Source organism: Vanellus vanellus, assembly GCF_965231255.1.
Source record: "Vanellus vanellus genome assembly, chromosome: 7".
Taxonomy (NCBI): Eukaryota; Metazoa; Chordata; class Aves; order Charadriiformes; family Charadriidae; genus Vanellus; species Vanellus vanellus.
This window is the reverse complement of record NC_138912.1, coordinates 39873345-39894712: the sequence shown is the minus strand read 5'-3', so window position 1 is coordinate 39894712 and position 21368 is coordinate 39873345. Positions and strand designations below refer to the sequence as shown.

Here is a 21368-nt window from a genome sequence, read left to right as displayed (position 1 = left end):
CTTCCTTCAGTGGGCAACATCATACTATCAGATAAGATATAGTTAACAAAAAAATCATTCCATTCTAACCCTGAAAGAGAAATATTTCAAATTTTGCCACAAATGAACTGCTAAAGATCTGGAAACAGAGTCTGGGTTCTTGCTCTCGACACAGAGCCGCAGGAGGTCTGACACCTGAACTTCATGGCTTATCTAGCAAAGCCTGATATATATATATATGTGTGCATACACATGTGTGCGTACACATGTAGGCTATATATAGGATATATATATATATATATATATATATATATATATATATATATCTCAGCCTTATCCTGTTTTACTCAGACGACCTCTTCAGCCAAAACCAAAGATGGAGAGGATGCGTACATCAGTGCATACATCACACTGAATAGTCCAAGCTATTCAACAGCCATGCTGGAGAAAGACAAGATCTGGAGTAAAAGATTTTGTATTTCTTGCAGACCATTCAAACATTTTATCCCCAAGTCCTCAACTACATTGCTGAGATTATCGTATTCCAGTCACACTAGAAAAATTAAATTGCATGAATCGTCTAACAAAGTATTTAAAAATCCTGCAGAGTGCACCACCAGAAAACAAACCCATTTCCTGTGATGGCTTCTCTGTATAGATAAAACTTTACATCTATTTGCTTACTGCTGTAAAGCGTGCCTGTCATCACCCAAAGAAACTGCCACGCAATGCAGAGAAGAAATACATAACAAGTGTTAACTGACTGGTCTTTGGTAAAACTATACTGATACAGTGACTAGATGCTTCTGGAGATAAACAGCCTTCAGCTTTCAAACCTCAGAGCAGAGAAAACTATTTGGAATTAAGTAAAGCCACATTGCAAAAACCTGAAACACGCTGCCCAGCAACACCAGCAGTCCTGGTCTGACAGAGTCTGAAACCTATGCAACACAATGCACACAGGTGAAGAGGGTAAATCCCACAGAGATAAGTCATTGTCTTCTTGTTTAGCATAACATGACACCACGAGGACAAGCAGACCCAGCTCGTTAGTGTCACTGCATGCTGATCACTAAGCTCCAGGGAAGAGTTCGCTGCACTGCATATTCACCTGCCTGACAGAAACACCTCAGTTGTGGTGATACAAAATCTCTGCTACAGACTCTAGAGATTGCACAGGAATCAGAGGGGACCTCTTTCATTGTCATTAACAAAAAGGAATATGCTCACTAAAGGAGTTCGTACCCACTCGAGATAAAAGGCCGATCTCTTCTGCAAAGCAGCCTTGAAGAGAGCAGCCAGGTAGTCCGAGTTATAGTGGCCTGAGTGGGAGCATCAAGGTTTGCCTAAAAGCTGTTGCAGCCAGATGATTTCCAGCCACCAGGGTTGGAATTAGAATTTTATGTTAGAAGACCAAAGAAGGGTAAGTTCTGACACTTATGACTATATCTTATTAATAAAGCTGTTTGATATCCTAAGTTGTAAAGTAGCAGAACAGTGAACTGGCATCTGCTGAGTTCCTTCGTATATAGGGGATGTAAACCAGATGCTCTCTCAACCAGTAATTTCAGATTTCTTACAGAAGCCACCAGATGACATTGTGTCTCGCACTAAGCAGGAGGGCAGACTCAATATGTGGGTATTTACCGCCATGGATGGCATCCCTAAAAATGACTGGCCCAAACCAGATCTCTGACAAATCACTGTCTGATCCTTCCCCCTTAAACAGCAGTGGTGGCTGTTGATTTTGCAACAATTTTCTCATTCATCCACAATTGTGCACATAACCTGGCTTTTTTTTAAACGATAATTTCTGTTCTAGAAAGTCATAGACTGATGTCACATTGGGTATGGAATGGTATATTCGTTTTACCTAGATTGTATTTACTGGCACGCTTATCCTTTTTCTCACGTACTATTGAAATCACATCCTGAATAATTTCTGTTCCTTAAAATAGTATGTTAAATTTGTTACTGTTGAGCCAATACATATGCCAATATATATTCCAATCTTACATTATTGCCAAGCTTGAAAGATTTATTAAAATCCTCATTGTCTCATCTGTGATTTCATGTATCAGCTCTTTTGCTACTGTGGGATGAAAATTATCTGCTTTCCTTCCTGCTCCTCCTGCCTCGAAGACAGACAGCTCACTGATTTTCATTCAGCCTAAATGCAGTCACTTCCATTCCTTCCATACCTTTTCATCAGCGGTCTTGCCCTTGCCCTCAATTCCGGCATGGTCCTCCTTAATTACAACACAGACAATGTGCATGGATATTGCCTCAAACCTAAACAAGACCATCTTTAACCTTTACTCTCTCCCAAAGGCACAGTCATCCCACTTCATTTATACTTTTCCTTCTATTTGCTGAAAAATAGTTTTCTTAATATATATTTTGATGTCCGAGTCAACTAGATTTTGACAGTTCTCACTTCTTGATGTCTTGATCAAAGCCTTCTTTCCTGACTGACTTCTCCATTTCCCATACTCATCCCAAGTGTTTTTCAAGAATCTCATTTACTTAAGATGGTTCACTTTTAGCATCTTGGGTTAATAAAATAAAATCTTATTTCCTAAAATAGCCTTACTTAAACTGGAAAAAAATTAAAAATCAAAGCAATTAAATATTGACCTATGAATTTAAATTCAATTGAAGAGCTACATTGACATTCATAATCCTGAACCCTTTGAAATGCCAGCTCTCTTCCACTGTGATAAAGAACACCCCAGACACTGAACTCTGCTTGTCCCATCCCTTTTGATAATGTAATTTACTGTCCAGTTCAAGTAAAACAAAACGTCCTGAATTTATAATGACTTTTGCCTGGACGTTGCTGATCCCAGATACCTACAGCCCGTATCATTCCGAATCTCGCATGCAGTCCTGCATTAATATTGCTACATCCCAAATATGCAGAAAAATATGCATATAGAGGGCTCAGGTTCTGGACTAATTCCCCAAAGCTTTTCTGAGCAGCATTAAATGAATGATGATGATTCTATGAATAAGTAAGAACTTGAATAAAATGTTACAGAAAATTGTTTTGAGTTAGGGCTGAAAGAGAGAGTACCACCTTGCCTCTGTTAACCGCCATTTGCAAGGCTTCCACTCCGCCAGAACTGCCTTTAATAAAGAACCATCCTCAACTACGTCTTAAACGGGAAAACAGCACTTATGTTTGAAGTGATTTAAGAATAACTGCACTTGGTAATTTTTTGGATTACCTAGAAAACTCATCATCCAGCAAGGTGGCTGTTACTGAGATTCCTTTACATCTCCAACGGAATGCTGGCAGTCCTCTTTTGGTAACTTCTGCTCCCGTTTTTCTTTTCCAAAGCTGTAATTCCTTTCTAGCTAAGAACAATGAGCTATAAATCAGAAGTTGAGAAAACTATACAAATCAAATCAGCAGTAGCTAATCAAAGACGCAAGACGCTATGTAAAGCCAACCACACCTTTTGTATTTCAACCTAAGTGTCAACCTGACATCCACGAGGCCATCGCAAAACCCTCTGCGACCCCCAGACAAGTGCTTCATCTTGGCACAAACCACTTCCCCCCCTCCCCTGGGCATGGAGAGGCACACAGCGCCATCACGGAAGATCGGTCCTAGAACCGCAACGATCTTTAATGAGAATTATTGCAGCAGCAATTATCTTTGCTCTTTTTCCTTTTGGATTCAGTACTTCAACTCTCACCTACCCCGGGAGTAAAAAATGATTCACGCTGATTTGTAATGAAGGGCAAAGATGAGCTATTTCCAGTTGTGTCCTCTGCAATCCAGAGCATAACGTTTTGGGGACACTCAGAGAAGTTTAACAGCCACAAGGTGTGTAATATTCAAAGCTACTGCACAGAACATCCTGAAGTTCCCTTGGGACAACTCCGGTCGTTTCATATATCAGAAGCTTCTCTAAGACCTTGAACCAGAGATTTTCAAGATAGCTTAGATAAAACAAGAGCTACTGTTTTCACACATATTTACAGAAACTAAAGTTTAATCCGTCTCAGTATTATACCAATATCTGTCTTAATAAATCAGGAACAATGAAGGGGAAAAACGAGTATTACTTCCTTACAGCTGTTGGTAAAAGAGGAAAGTAAACAGCAACCAGACAATGAGCACGCCATCTCATTTCTTTTTCTTTTCCTTAATGATCAACATAAGAGACTGTAGAACATTATGCCCCGAAAAGATGCAAACAATTCAAATAAATTTGCATTACCAATAAACCATCCTGCTTGCTAATAAGGCAGTTTTTAGGGTATGCCCAGAATCATAGAGTAAGTTATGAAGGCATCGCTGGAGGCCATCTAGTTCGAGGCCCTGCTCAAAACCCAGCCAATTTCAGACAGCAGGAGTAACCTTAATAATTTCAGCTTCAGTAATTCACAGCTTTTTTCCATGTTCGCTTTAGCTTTCAGTCTAACAGAAGTAACTTATCCATAGGTCATTCAAAAAAACCAAAAAATTTAAAAAAAAAAAAATCTGGACCAGAAAGCTAATTCCTAGCAGCATGTACACAGGGTTCGCATCTCGTCAAGAACCCATACTTCCAAACAAGTTTCCAAATATTCAAGAAGAGGTCCAGTGATAAAAGGGTAAGAAATATTCTTTGTAAGACTAAGCATAAAAAAAAGTTAAGCTTTTAAAACGCTGCAGCCACTGAAATCCCTAGGAAAAGGCCAAACCCCTTTTTGGGTGTTTTCTCTCTGATGGGAGATGGGGGTCTGATGACCCTTTCTATACAGAGGAAGCGTGTCTCCACAATCTATACAGTCTTTCAATAATAAATAGAATTATATCAATTACACATTCACATCATCGTAAACCCACAGATATTTTGGCTCGAGAAATCAAGACATTTCTCAGAAAACCTACACAGCTGGTTAGCAGCTTTGGTTTATACCAGCGAGAGATTTCTTACCAGTATTTTTCGTAGCCTGAAGGCAACTTTCTATATAAGCTGACAACTGTCTGGCTGGCTTATGTGCCTAACGCTCTTGAAAGGCTAAAGAAACCCAGGTACCAGCAGCGTGAGTTCAACCGCTCCTCTTCCATGCTTTCACAGTCACGACCGCTTCACTAAGAAATAAAAGGGAGTTGTGGCATAAATATGGCATTTCACTAAGCTGCACTGAAGAACAAACCCATAAAGAAAAAAATAATTACAAGTAGGAAAAATAGTGGAATGCAAAGAAAATCGAGAATACTAGTACCTGTTCAGTTCCTTTTTTCTAACCTGTATTTTAAAATGAATAAACTATATTTAATTTTTGTAGAAATTTAGATACATATTTAATAAAGAACAGCAATCCTGCGTGTCAAAAGAATTGCCACCTATGTGACTCAGCTGTACCCAGTCTACGAAAGGACATGTTTCTTGCACACAACTTCAACCGTACTTCCCCAAATTCCCTCTGTTTTAACATACACAGGTAGCACTTCTGAAGCCAAGCACAAAATTATAAGGAAGAGCATAGCAATATAAAACACACTAGTGTACTTACAGCATTCTGGGAAAAGAAAAAAAAAAAAAGAGAAGCAGCTGAATGAATACATTAAAAGTAACAGCTCAGAAAAAAGAAAATAAAGCTGTCAGGGAGGATAAAAGGAAAATACCTTCATTGATTTAAGGTTTGCTTGACCGTTTTTGTTGTGGTTTTTTTTTTAAAGAAGTGGCAAAGAATCACTAAAGTCAGGCGAAACCCACTAAACATTTCCTTAAGAAAGGCAAATTTCATCTTTGAATTTCTTCTTTGAAATTTCTATCAACTTCGAAGCAAAAGAATTAAACCACAGAATAATTAGAGGGGGGAAAAAACACAACCAACCAACCCTGGGAGCTATGTTAATACAATGCAAAAAGGGAATCAAAGCAAGGGATGAATAACAATCTCCGGTAAACTGAATAAAGAGGAGATTAAGGCAAAGCCAGACCTGAATTCCCCAGGGGTCTCTGATCTATGGAGTAAGCAGAGCTAATTCTGAAAACTGAAATTAATAAAAAGTGACATTTGACAGACAGATATGGGCAGCAACCTACAGAAACTTAGAAAGAAATCAGGGCATTCAATAGTTAATTGCAGAAAGAAAGCATAATTCACAGAAGGATCCCCAAAGGGACCTAGATAAGATTTCTGCTTGTAAAAGGAAAGAGACACAAGAGGCACTGCCAAGAGTGAGCAAACAGGTGAAAACGCAAGGAGGAGGGAGGAACCAAAGCTATGGGAATTACCCACCAGAAACCACGGGAGAGGAGAAGGACCAGCACGCGACCTCCGTCCTGGGCTGCCACTGCACCCTCTCATCCCACCCCTTTGCACTCCAGATGGAACTATGGAAAGGCTTGAATGGATAAAACAGAGTGTGGGGAGCTGCACGGGAAGGGTTATAGCACCAGTCATCAAAAAGAAAAAACAAAACAACCAAGAACAAACAAGAAAAACTAACAAACCACAGAGACATGCTTGAAAAGTTAGGTGGTTCTCCCAGCTGCCGGTTTCCTCAGGGATGCCCTTTTCAAAAACTATTAATTCCTGGTGTGGAAGATAATTTATCACAGAACTGCTCTTTTAAACTTCACCTTGTTGTGACAGTGACAAAATAATAAGCCCAACACAAATGCTCAGCAGCGCGTTTCAGAAGCAATATTTGCCAGGTTTTTCATTGGTCTCATAAACCACCCTGAAAAATAAAACTTAATGCCTGGCAGCAGTCACGTATAATTATTCTTCTGAAAAGAACTAATACACATTTGGGCTGATTTAGAACTTGGCATCAAATAATTAAGCGAAGAAAAAAAAAATTATGCCCGACAAGCCTCACACTCTGTCGAAGTTCAGTGTCATTTTTATTCTGAACGCATTCAGTACGGCTGTCACGGCCCCGCCGCTACGGTACCCCAAACAAGAATAAACCACCTGGTTTATACGCAACGGAGCTCTGTCCCGATGGGCCGTGAATCAAACTGGGTCTTAAAACAGCACAGGCTCATGATGAAAATCAGTAGAAAAGCATTTCGAGTTCATAGCAGAGGGCAGCCGATCCCACTCGATGTCCAAAATCTTGCCCCTTCAGACCATACGGTTGACCACCGCTCCTTAAACAGCTATAGAAGGAAGGATGGGCTTATCAGAGGAAGAAAATTATCATTAGGGATGTACTAATGGTATAAAAATTAGATACCCAGAAGAGTTGAGACTTCATGATTTATTTTGATCAGGCTGTATTCTTCCCAAGGAGTTGCGTCAGTAGGGTAAAGTGTAGAATACCATAGTAACGATGAAAAATGGTAAGGGCATAAAGGGAAAAAAAAAAAAAAGAAAATCAGAGCCGTGGAGGATAACGTTTGGCTTGATTAACATGACTTGATCTTAACATGAAAACTAAAAGGATACAGGGACTTTTCACATGAGACTACGTAACAAAATACACCAACAAACGTACTTTATGTTTGAGCCAAGCAAACCCATCATTTATTGAATTATTTTACTGTTACAAGAACTCTGCTGTTCCAAACTAGCAGTAACTTAAAGTGTTATTCTTGTTAGCGTATCAAAATTTGAATAAAGCTAATATTACTGCTTTTCAGAGCAACCTGCTTAAAAACACAAGGAATATGAGGGGGAAAAATATACCCAGTTTCTGTATAGTTTGCCGTCTTTTCAAGATCAAAGCAAAATAAATGTAAAGCTGGGGCATGACCAGCTTTTTTTTCTTTTGCACCTTTCTTTCTTTCTTTTTTTTTTTTTTTTAAAGGTATTAATCCTTATGAAAGCATTAAGAACAGCTCATTGCTCACCTGGTCCATTTTTGTGCTATCAAAAGCCCTTTCAGGCAAGCACTGAAGAATGAGATGCAATGCCATATGTTCTCGTTCAGGTGTGAACAAGTATTGGGGCTTTATCATTATTTTAAATGAAAATTTAGTTGAGGTTTCCTAGAAGCAGGCAAATTTTCAAAAGCATACCTAGTTTATAGAAAGCCTCTCAGAAAAATAATGGGAATTTTGTTCCGGGGTACAGACTTTCAAAGGTCCTCAGGCACCCCCTGAAGGAGACACAAGAACTCAAATTTCTCACTTACCAGAATTTCTTTTACTTAGAGAGCTGTCATTTTTAGTTTAGCTTTGTGCATTTTAATAAAACACTTTTTTCCAACCAAGGTAAAGCGAGGAATTCTTTTGACACAGAAGAGGAAGGAAGGAGACGAAGTTGGGATCCCGTCACACCGTTAAACATGTCACCTGGCATTAACTGGACTTTGGCAAGAACTGAAGCGGCTCAGATCCCCTGGCTACCACTAAAACCAAGCAGGCTTACAATCCTAACGCACTTAATATTTCCAACAAGCTTTTTAGCTACTCATCCAACAAATGTATGTTCCACTAAATAACGTCCGCTCGCCACGCTTAAGTATTCTGGGCTGCATCCAAATCATCTACGTCAAAGAGATTCCCAAGCTAAGGTTAAACTGAATGTACCGTAAATCCACCCGCCAGCCTACACTGCTCCAGGGCCAACAAGCGCAGCCAGCCCTGTTGTCAGGCTCCTTACAGGCTCGCGGCAGCGGCTTGCCGGGCTGAATAGTGTTTCCCGTGCGGCAACGCCGCCTGCAAACCTACGCCGCAGACAGCGTTTCCTGGTATCAGGCTCCAGAATAAATCACGCAGAGAAAAACTCACTGTACTCTTTGAAGGCATGTGATAAGGACTCCTAAAAATAAGAGATAGTAAAGTAGCTTAAAAGGCACTGAATATCTTACCTGTCTTTACTACCATGGAAACAAGACTTAAAGCCAACTCTTCAACTTAATATTTTAAGAAACTTATGATATGTGACCAAACTATGTATTTCCGTAGATCAGAGACGATCTGCAACAGCCAGATCATTTTCTCATTCAAAGAAGTTACCTGGGGTAGAGGGGGAAGTGAGCTCAGAATAAAAATACATTAAAAAAAACTATGAACAATGCTAATTAAATGATGATGGCTATTTAAAAAAAAACAAACAAACAAACAAAAAACAAACCCTCAGCTACACAAGAGTTGTATTCAGGAAAAAAGAGTAAAAATTGATAAAACACACATTTTATGAAATTGCTCTCTTTCCACAAGTGTTCCTATACAAATACTGCCTCTATAGCTGGATGTGATACTCACAACTGGCCATCCAACAATCTTGAAGACTGATGTCCTCTATACACAAAAATGTTACAGCACCAAAAAGTGTTGTAAATTTATTTACAGCTTGACAAGAACTTACTAAGACTTAAATTTCTTTATTTCAAGACACAATAGGAGCATCACCAACAGACATAAAGTAAAACCTCACTGAAAAGCAAACCCCTACCCTCCAGGACAGATCTCACTCTCCAGGGCTTCCCCTGCTCATCATCTCTCTCCAGTATTTGCAATCAATGGCATGTCCCAAGCCACCACGAGAATTTGAGCACATGGATCATTTCAGCTCTATCAAGTGAACACTTTCCGCAGACTGAAAATACTGTCGTTTCTTGACAGTATTAGTCAAAAGATGACATAATGGCTGCAGTTATTGACAAGTCCAAATTTCATCTTCATTCACATGGATAGGGAAAAAAAAATATCAACTTATGCTTTACACAGGATTAAATATTGCAATTCAGAAGTATACAGAAATGAGTAACACGCTATTCTCACACACAGGACTGTGCTGACCAAGAGTGAATTTAGTGTGAGCTGCTGAGCAGGTCCAACTCAACAGAGCCGGAGCTGGTGAGAACAGATGATTGCGGGACCAGGTAGCTCAAGAGCACAGGAACCAGCAGAGCCAGGGCTTTTAGAAATGAGAGCATCTGCCTGATACAGAGCTCAAAAGAGCTAGATGAAGAAGGAATAACTGATTCTAAGCTGCAGGGTAGGAAGCCTACCGGTTTGACACTACACACACATAAATCACCATTCCCCATTAGCTCTGGCATCACTGCCAGACCTTTGCCACTGGCATGAAAAGGAGACCTGAGCTCTCAGCACTGTGAGATCTCTATGATATTCCCTACACTCACACCGCCTAGGGCAAGGCCAGCTGGGAGATTCAGAACAGAGCCGGGTTTGTGGCTTAGACAGGCTCACCCATACCTATGGGCTCTATATTCCTGCTTTGGACACTGTTTCATACTTTTTTTCGTAGAACTCAGCAAAAATAATTCTCCCCCACCCCTTGCTACCAGATGCTTAAATCTATTCCTGGCTCTGCCACTCGTTTGTCTTGGCATTCACACAAATGCCACCAATTCCCACATCAGGGTAAGAGAGCTGCTTATAAGAACAGGCAGCGGAGAATATAAAACAAGAGCGGCTGACTTGTTGGTGGGTAGCGTTACAGTAATAGATATCCATTACAATGACAGTGACATGCTCTGGGGAAGAGATTTTCTTCCAGATGAGCAGCATGCCAAATGTAAATCATGTTTCCACAGGAGGAAAGGTTTCACAAAAGGAGAACTTGGCAAGAATTAATTTCAAGTCATGCCAGAAAAAGCAGTATCACCGGGTGAAAATAAGGCAGATAAATATTTAAATGCATCATCTAATTTATGGGGCTGACCTATACATGCTACTCTTGCTTCCGAAAGGATTTTCCCAGTCCCCACTTTCAGCCGTGACAAAAGGAAGCGAGATGCGCCGCTCGACGTGTGGTTTGTGGAATTGTGTATCGGTATTGCGTATTCAAAACCACACCACGGAGAGAAATCCTGCTTATGCTTTGAACGCACTGAGAACCAAGATTTCAAAACCGGTTTCTTTCAAAGTTCACCGGTGCTCCCTCTTTGCTTGCGAGGAATAGAAAAATTGAGCGCGCTCTTAACCTCCTTGTGGGTATACATGCTAGTTAACAAACAGTAACTCCAAAAATAAAGCTTTGAAAGCACGACACAACAGTTCTGGCAATTACTACAGGAGGATTGATCACAACAGTCACCTCCCACTCCCAGGAGGAAGCTGATTTTAAGCAGGCTTAAAACGTATTAAATGCTCCTATTCTTGCACTGCTTTACTGGAACTGTAAAGACGACAGTCAAAGAATATTGCTAGTAAAATGACATTCAGTGTTTCAAAATTATATGAAAGAAATAAATTGTTGAAATATGTGGTTCTTCATTTGTAAACTGACAACCTGGGAATATGAATGGACCTAGTATAGTAATTTGAATAATTTATTCTGAATACTCAAACTGTCAAAAGCTGAGCTGTTCAGACAATTTTAAATCACTCCGAGGAGAATTTTCACTCAAAAAAGTAAATCTCACATGCATTTTGAAAAGGCCTCGGCATTGCAGAGCACAATCATTATTCACTAAAATTATAGTACCACAACCTGGAGTTAAATTCCCAATTTTTGTCATTGAAAACATAAATACTAGGGAAGGTCTGCTGTCTTGCCTGATCTGCTAATTACTCTTACAGTTATTCAATATTTACTGAACAAAGCTCGATAGCTTGCAGTTGAACGAGAGCCTGTGGGTATACCGAGACAGTTGCAAGCTGTCAGCACAACAGAGATTTCGGCAGATCCAGGGTTAGCCAAGGTTTGGCACCTGAACCTCTGCAAAGGCGATGCAAGGGAAAACAAATCCCTTTGGGGACTTCATACAAGTCCTAAGAACATACAGATGCAGATGAGACAGTAAATGATGAAAAAGTAAGGGGGAAAAACCTCTCATCCCTGAAGGTAATTTGAGGACATCTATTTCTTCTACCCCAAAAAATACCAATACCAGGTTAGCGTATTTTTTCTAGATGGGTGAAAGCACAAAAACATTTCAAATAATTCCAATTCTATCACTTACTAACTGTATTTTCTATCCTTAAGAATAAATTAATCTGTTTCTAAAAGGATGACTTCTTTTCTCCCCTACTTCCACCCCAAATGATCTCCCTGCTTTAGTTTTTTTTCTTAAAAAACATAATTAAAAAAAAAAATTACTGAAAAAGGTGAATTGTAGAAACCTTTAACAAAAGCTTTGCTAAAATATTGGCCACCGCTGATGTCTGTGCTCATGAATAAAAGTGGAATAATAAGCTCATCCATTTTACAGCTTCTTCAGCCTTTGCACATTTGTCCTCCGTGAAAAACGTGAGTGTGAATTTAAATCTGTGGTATAAAAATAGCATTAGACACCAAATTGTTTCAAGACTTTTCAATGAAATCGATAATACCAAAATCCTAAGAATGTCTAACTTCAGAATGGAAATGAACAAACAGGCTTGAGGGAAACAAAAATAATTTCCATAAATTTAAGCCTCTTTTCCCATCTCATGAATTTATAAACTAAATCACATTTTCGGCTAAGAACTGATATTTTCTTGCACTAGATTACATTTTGATTTAAACAAGACAGTGAGCTGAGCACCACCATGTATGCGACAGCCGCTAACACGAAGATCAGGAGGACAACCACAAATACAAGTTAAAAAACAGTAATTCCATATTCCCTATTGTTGACGATGTTTATTAGCTGAGCATAAGAGAATTTTCTAACTTCTAGTTCTTACACTTACCCTTTATGCGTTCAACTCTAAGCCTTTGTACCTGCAAGAACAGCAGCTACACTCTTCCAGGCAATTTACCCTTTCTTGAAATAGAAATTTCTTATGCTCTGGTAATATCCCTATTGTTGCATCTGATAGCGATTCTTAGGACAGCTGATTAAGACCCAATAAGCCTTAGTCTTAATGGCTGTATCTCTGAATACAAAAGAAGGAAATTCCTATCTCTGACAACCAAGCATGCCAGTCGTGACAGAAAAAGAGTAGCCTACAAGTACACTATTAGCTGTGGCATATTAGCCAATTTTCTTCCATTTAGGAGAAATTTGAGGACAGCACTTGGACCAGAGCATTCAGAAAATCCTTGAGTGTCAAGTAAAGTTCTGACAGAAGAATAAAGCAAGTCAGCTACAATTGGGTCTCTCTAGATATGCTTGCGCCACCTCAAAGCCAAGGAGCGCAGCAGCAGTCAGTAAGTTCCTTTCTGATGCTATTGCTGGAACTTCCCTGGATGCTACACTGTTCCCAAGGGATTTTCTATGGCTCCAACTAACCCCTTTCACCAAGTCTAACCAACACACTTCTAAACGGCACAGGAATGTCCTGAACAATCCAGAACTAGAGCCAGTCCTTGCCAGGGCTGTGAACACCAACCGTGGGCTTTCTTTTCGGGTGCCCTCAACATCTGACTGTGTCTCCAGAGCCACATCTAGACTCCACCTATAAGAGCCCACGCAACAGTTGTTCTTCTGGATGACTTCAAGAAGCATCAATAGGGAAGACCCGGGTTCCCAAATCAGCCTGGGTGTGGGAAGACAGGGTTGAACTATACAGTGCCCTGCAACGTGGTAAATTCAGTCTCCAGCCCTCAGTAGCAGCCCTAGCACTGTACAGCCACGTGGCACACGCAAATCAATACAAATCCACTCCTCTTGTTAAAATCCAAAACACTCTGAAAGGGTAACTGCTTCTGATAGAAGTTACTTAATCTGGCAGATATTAGATCTAACGTATCACCTTTCTTCCTATATAAAAACTTGAAGCCAGAATAAACTCCATACTACGTGCCCTAATTTGACAAAATGTGATTACGCGCCTGAGCCTGATCCAGATCGGATTTGGATGGCTGGATAACCTAATGTTGCACAGACCCGGTATTAATGATCACAGAATAGCATCAGCGCACACAAATTCAGCAAAAGACTACTGATGCCCAATGCCACAATCATATCAGTCACCCAGACTGTACCAGCAGCTAACTGACGTTGCTAGGCTGAGCTGCAGTCCTCGGCCAACAAGTATTAGGCTTATTTAAGCGTTCTCAGATGCACACATAGGACCTGAGAAAGTGGCACTACCTGTGCAATAAGAGCAGTTAGTTTTACAACTGAAGACAAGCCAGTGGTTTAGAAGCAAAGTTGATCGAACTCCCCTTTCCCTTGTCCAGAGAGACGATATTTCATGCAAAGATTTAGTCACTGGCTGCAGTAACCTAACTTACATTTTATCAGACATATGAACAACAACACATCTCCATTGCTATAGAAACCACATTCCAGTTTGGTGAAGATATACGTGAAAAGGAATACTTTCCCCAGCTGGTGAAAAATGTTCACAAATATTTCAGGCAGCTGTAAGATCGCCTAAAGATGGGGAGGGGGGAAATCTATGTGTGGACCCACAGGCAAATACACAATTGCGTAACTTAGACTGGCAATCGACTGAAGCAGTTCCGCCCTGGAAACATTTCACATGAATAACAACATAGAAGCTAATAATTGGATTTTTGTCCATTATAAACATGTAATTTTTAACTGCTACAAAAGAAAAAGCGCACCCAGCGAAAGTTAAATGCAAAGAGTCTGCAAACTACTCTTACAGGGAAACTAAGAAAAGTCAATACAAGATTACAGTACTCTACAGCTTGGGCTCTTCTCCATTTCCACAACTACGCAAACATCCCAGACTTGAGAGACGGTTTTCTCAAATTCACTTGAAATAATACAACCAAGATTACTCTTCTTTCATAACACTACATAAAGCTGATTTTTGAACAATAGGGAGTAATAAGTGAAATATGTTGTTTTAAAATTAAGGACTGAGAGGCTCATAAAGACAGTAAAAGATAACTTACAAGAATATGTAACTTTATAAATTCTAACCCCTCTACTAGCATCTGTACAGCTTTAAAGAAAATCAAGTTCTCCCTCCTTCAGCAAGAAACCCAGAGCTAAGGTTTAAAGCTCTGCTCTATTTTAGTCCTGTTAATCCCCATGGAATAGCTTTAAGTCTTGTTCAGGTGCTGAGTACACAAGGTTGTCTTCAGCTCATCTTATAATGTTTTTCCCCTCCATTCAGTGTCAACTGACTCATGTCATTCCTGGTATACAGAGCGCTACTGCAAGACAGCGCAACAAGTCAAAGGAATGAGCCTTGTGCACGATATAAAGACTTAACAGCCCTATGGACACGTGAAGCTGCGTGGTCCACGTGGAAACCTTCTACAGAAACGGCTATTTCACCAGGCTTAGACTGTTTCCTTCCACTGGAGATGTCTCTGGGACAGCTTGTTACACCACCATGAGATGGACCTTCCTTCCCACCACTTCTTTTCGTCACAAAACGGGGCAAGCAACGGGGCAACCCTGTTTCACTTGTCAGTATATAAAATAAACATGAGCTTTTAATTAGATGTAAATGACTTTGCAAAATTTCACAGAACAGTCTTCTAACTTACCTTGGTTTGCACATTTGCCGTGCACATGTAAAGAGTTAGGGGAACATGCAGGACACTAGCAAGTCCAAACTCCTTTGCACGTTTGACATCTCATCTCAGCCTGCTTTCCCTACAGGACCAAACGCCAAGCTTAATTGCTGCAGATTCTAGTTCCACTGATTAGAACTCAGCAACTCTTAAAATGTAAAATAACACAACGCTTCTCAATTAAATCTGAGTATTTGTTGAAAAAACACACACTGGGCTTCAACAACCAAAACACCTTGAATGGGCTTGAAGTGACTTTTGAATGTTTAAAAAAACCTGCTAAATGTTATTTTAAACCAATTATATAGCCTTGGTAGCATGCTCAAAACTCAACTGCAAAGCCCAAACATTCTTAGATAAAGGAATTTCAAAACAGCAATAACGTCAGACGCGTTAGTTCTGCAGGAAAGATGTACTTGAAGAAATTAAGATGCTGAAGCACCTCCTCATCCTTCAAATCATTAATTCACCCTTTCTAAACTAACAAAAGACCACAGAGCCACAATTTCTGAGAAATGCTATTTGCAATACACCTGTGTTCAACCACAGCAACTCTCCAAATCAGAGAATAACTTTTTACAAAGTCAACTTTTCCCCTCAGCCAAAACGTCTTACAGCAGCCAGGCTGGAATCAGCATATGATCCACGCAGGAGATGGATAACAGGACCCTTAATCTTTGAGGCTTATTAGTTAAATTCCAGAACATGCCGGTAGTCACTGAAAATTTTATTAAGTAATGGCTGTTCGGAAGCCATCACACACAGTCCACAGGAAACGTATTAGTACACTTGAAAAACAATTTCGAATAGCTTGGTATGGCAGGGAAATTTGCAGTGACATTGTCAATGTGCTTTAGTAATCAGGTCCATTCCTCCAACATTACATACAATTAAACTGAAAATAAATTCCTCCAGTAGTACCAGGAAAAAACCCAGAGCCTGGATTCCTGCATATTTGTGTCCTATTTCCCGTTTAATCTCCCACTGCAGAGAGTTATTGATGTGGATTTGTAGAGTGATCACAGATCCTCTGCCCCCCCAGGAAGCGAGGCTGACAAGAGATTGCTGCCAAGATAGCAGGAAGATGAAAAGATACAAGACTAATACCAAGCCCACATACAGCCATGAAAGTTCATTCCCGCGCTTCCCTGTGCTTGCATAAATATCGAACATCCCCAACGAGGATTACAGAGATTTACGTACGGAGAGGAGAGAGACATCATGTAATTCGAGGAGACAGTCCAACTATTCGTTAGCGCTCTACACCACTGTAAGGGCAAGGAACAAAAACCCAAAAAATAAAATCAAAAGCAGAACATTTCCTGATTTTCCTAGGACAGGCAAGAACACAAACAAAATATTCCTAACTGCAGAGTTTTTGTGATGAATGCATTACCAAGACACCAGTTCCTACCCTTCTTCGCACTAGGGTACATCTTTTGGAGTTACACCTATCTCTACGTTGGCACCTAGCTAGGAAAGTGTATAACTTACACCCAAAACAAGTATACGTTAAAATTTGAACAGTACTTGCCCATACTCTATTGCCTTTGTAGCTATCCTGAAATAAAACACAAAGGCAAATACCAAGCAGCAGCTGACACAGAGGTGCATCTATTCTATCTGTGTACCTCCATCGTACGCCAGGTCACCCGCTACCCTGCCAAGAAGCCTTCAACACGGCTTGCTCCCTCACCCCAGCCTCTGCGCTTTGTTCCAAATTCTATTTTAATCTAGCAGATTCCAATTTTGCCTCTTTTAGAAGTCATTTCCCAATAGCCTACTTTCCGTTAAAAACACTTTTTAAAGATTCAAAGCCTTTTAGCATTTCAGTATGCTCATCTTAAGGAAAAAAAGCACAGGGAGCTCTTCATGAAGGCCCCCCAAAACCTTGGGGTGCAACTGCAATGAAAAACAAGTATGAACTAGTCTCATTTGTTCAATTTCTAAAACAAGTTAAAACCAAGTCTCACATTCCATAATGAAAAAAAATCCGTGGGTGAAAACAACCCTCTGCGTATAAAAAAGCCCTGTACATCTAAAAGAATTAAATCTTGCCGTTAATATGATCTCAAGTACTATCACACATTCAAGTTAAACAAAGGAAAAATGAAAAAATAACTAACTTGGTCCTTAAGAAATGCAGGACCTTAAGAAATCCTTCTAGGATTCTTCACAGGAACACAACTGTAATCTAACATGCTATTGTACCTAAATCACTTGATATAAATATATCGATCCAATGGTGGGAATCCATCGAATCCTAACATCTATGCTGATCCCTCAAGGAGATCTTTAAAGGTCAGACATGGTGACTGTGAGTCTGACTATGAAAACAAGGAATAGTTATTTCGTAAAACATTTTTATTCCCCGAGATTTGCTAGTCTCCCTTTTTGTGAATTAGAAATGAGTGCACTCAGTACGCTGAGAAGCAACATTCAGCGCACTGAAACTAAAGATAAACTTCCAAAAGCAGGATTTTCTGTTCATTCCGTTGCCAGAAGCTGATGAATATATGCACTGGATGAAATGAAATGTCACATAGAGGCGTTAACTCAGTTACTGTTTTGAGATCATAATTCTAAAGCCTTAGAAGAGGCAGTACAACGTCAACAACAGACCTTTGAAAGCTGCAGTGCAGGGCAAGGAATTAAAATAACCTGCTTAGATTTTATACTTTAAGTGATCTAGAGACGCATTTCTCTGTATCAGAACAAAAATAGGCGGATTGTTTCTCTGCATCTATTGGCAATTCCAATACAAAGTTTGGTTGTTAGAAATGTTGTATAGCATATAATCTGTGTATCATCCAAATATCTATCCCTACAGCTTCGCTATCACTTTTAACACCTATATATTGCCGATTCTGAGACTAAATGGCAAATGATTCGAAATAACTTTTGATAAACTATTCTAAGTGAATTCATATGCACAGTAAATACATTCACCTCGTTGATCCTGGCATCAATATCCATGATTTTTACTTTCAGGCTGCATGCTCGATAACACAGCAACGTCCAATCCTTGCACCAAACATATCCCAACATATCAAAAACTGCTCTTAAAACGCGTTCTTATCACAACACACTGCTTCAGCTGACAATCCTTATTGCCCTCTATATCCTCTTTTTGTTTTGTTCCCTTCTCAAGATTTTTACAAAGGTTTTTTGATGGCAGAGCTGTTTTGAGTTATTCATAACCCCTTAGCGTTGATATGGATTCATCTTTTAAGGCATAGGAAGCATGAAAGGCTACAAGGGATGAGCTCTGGTAACCAAACCATTTCTGCTGAATGTAAAGGAGGTCCTTTTGTAAATCTAATTGAGGCCCAACATCTACTGGTGATGAACCGTTATAAGCCTGCTTCTTTCACTAGTCCTTTCAAATTGTAGCTGCAGGGTAAAACACATAAAGGAAACCTGTTGAGGGCAGCGCTTGCAGAGCACAAACTGGTACTGCAGCCAGAACAAGGTGTCACGCAAATGGCAGGGTGCCCATCAGGATACAACACTGCCTTGCCTACAACCAAAACATATTAAAAGAGCATAACTAACAATAGCATATTAATATTTTGCAACATTGATGGCATAGCCAGAAACTACTTATAAACATATCCTGTAACCATGTGAACGTGACCACAAAAAGAGGCCAAAAAAAAGAGATGGGTGCAGTTGCATGCAGAAACATCAAATGACAAAGCGTTACCCGATCTGTGAGTCTTCTAATTCCCTGATATATACGTGTGTGCACACGTCTGTGAGCGGGTGTGTACTCATATACGTTCAGTTGCAACAATACCCCATCATCGGTGTGGATCCAAAGGTGACTCTAGCAAGCTATAAAGCATTTGCCCCGAACCTGGAGATGTCTGGAAGGGTGCACACACAAAGCTGGAAAACAAAATCTGCTGGTAGCTGCTCCATACCCTTTGCTGTGACTATTTTCCTATTTTGAAATACCTACATTCCCTTTAAGCAAGACTTATGGAAAACCAATTATTTAATATGAAGTACACGCGCAGCCGCGCCGACTCAACCGCTGACTCTCTACACTGTGCCGGGATTTCACCTTCATTAATTTCAGTCGCACATGGTTTTGGGAAAATACAACTTAGCACTTCAACAAAGACAGCAAAAGGTTTAAGGACATTTTAACTCAAGAGCTGCCTTCCCAGGAGACCTATTCACTTAATACATATTGTGGCTTACAGACGAGGTGTGTCGCTTCCATTAACTACAATGCAAAATGAAGTTTCTACTTCCAATTTGACTTCTTCAATGAGAAGCTAATGGTTCATAAGAATTCATACCAAAACAGACAAATTAAGTCATTGCAGACCAATGCGAAGCTTTTAGGAAATTCACACCTCTCCCCACCATACTCAATTTAACCATCTTTCTTGCAGGATTGGTTACATCTGAACAGAAATTTTAACTTTCTGGTTTTTAGCAAACACTGAATCAAGCATTAAAAAGCTGAGAAATCAAGTTTATTATGCCATTCAATTAGAGAGTTGCAAGGTTTTTATTTCTCTAAATTTTTGTTTATATTTCAAATGACTGTACTGTCAGCATCTAGCCTTAGTTTCAGCTGTTGTTCCCAGTACATTCTCCAGATAAGTCACCCGAGTGCTGCTAGCACATAAGAATAAAGTGCTATAAAACATGCCAGTACTACCTATGTATAATCAAGAATATTTGATATCTTCCCAACAAGGTGCTACAGATACAATTATTTCATAAGCATCAATTCCCAAGACTCCTTCTATAGTACATACATTGGAAAAAGATAAAGAAAAAACCCGTAATACTGATTCTGGACCCTTGAATTCTTTAGGTACCATATGTACCAAACTATTTTAATGATAGTTGACTGATATCGCAGCACAGATTACACACAGGAGTTCTGCTATTACAGAGTAAGACCCGTCATGGATGTTGTGATCACACACCGTTTAAACACTCGAAAAGAAAAAGACTTAGTTTTTTTTCCCCACTTGATATAAGCATGATATAAACACAATACAGTTTTCTACTTAAAATAATATTGCACTGTATAAGTCACTTCTATGGCACTCAGGCTGCATTACAAAAAGCAAAATGAACAGGAAAAAAACAGTCCTGCTCAGTATGTGGACACGACCACCAGGGGAATTTCATTTTGCTGCGACCAATCATCATTTTTTAGTTTCAGCAGACACAATTGCAAGAAAATTCAGCACAGGAGGACAAAACGAGCCTGTTTTTAAAAGCTACTGCAGTACCAGCTCACAGAATTCCTCAGGACCCTGGTGCTGGTTCTCTCACCAGTAAAACCTGTACACCCTTATCTGTCTGACCTCGAGCAACTCCAACAGCACACGGCTCCCCCAAGGGTCACAGCAGAGAGGTTCCACCAGCCCGACCTGGACTCTCTTCACCATTTCAAGCACCCGGATATGATAAATCATAAGCACACGCAGCACACGACCGTGCTTAGCTTACGATTATAAAGAAAAATAATCGCAAAATAAAAATCAGGAAGGAGTAGTAACGTAACGTCAGGAGTAACAGCCACCTGTGCAAAGCACGGATTCTGACAGGGCTAAAGCGCTTCATCCCATTACAGCATGCTGCATAAATGCAATGCTGAGACTCCCAATCCACAGTTAGAGAACTGTACAATTTGACAAGAGAATCAAAAGACATTCATTTTCTTTTGAGTTTTCCATGACTAAATGCAAGGAAATTCTGCCTTTTCAGGGGTTCTTAAATTCTTGTTAATTAACTTAGAGCAAAACAACAAGCAACCTTCTAAAAGCTGCAGACGAGACCCAGAAGACAGACTCTTATCAAACTTCAGAGAAAGAAGGCTTCAGCTTTACGTAGCCACACCAAAACCAAAGACTGGCCAGAACTTTGTCCTCCCATAACATCATACTGACATAAGAAGTTAGACAGTAAAAATAAACTGGTATATTAGCAACAAGGGAGCTAAACTACTGTTGTATTACAAATAATTGAGGTCTAAATACTTGTGAAAACTAAATGTACGTTCACAAGTGCTACCCGGAGTCAAAGACCAAAGTCATCAAAACATATAATTT

General features: G+C 39.8%; 1 protein-coding gene across 4 annotated transcripts in view; it reads right to left on the bottom strand.

Moving 5' to 3' along the window:
• The window catches only part of PCDH15 (protocadherin related 15), a gene marked incomplete at both ends in the record, with an annotated part of 369409 nt that overhangs the window by 321940 nt on the left and 26101 nt on the right, over nucleotides 1-21368 (bottom strand). The gene's annotated exons all lie outside the window — the stretch shown is intronic.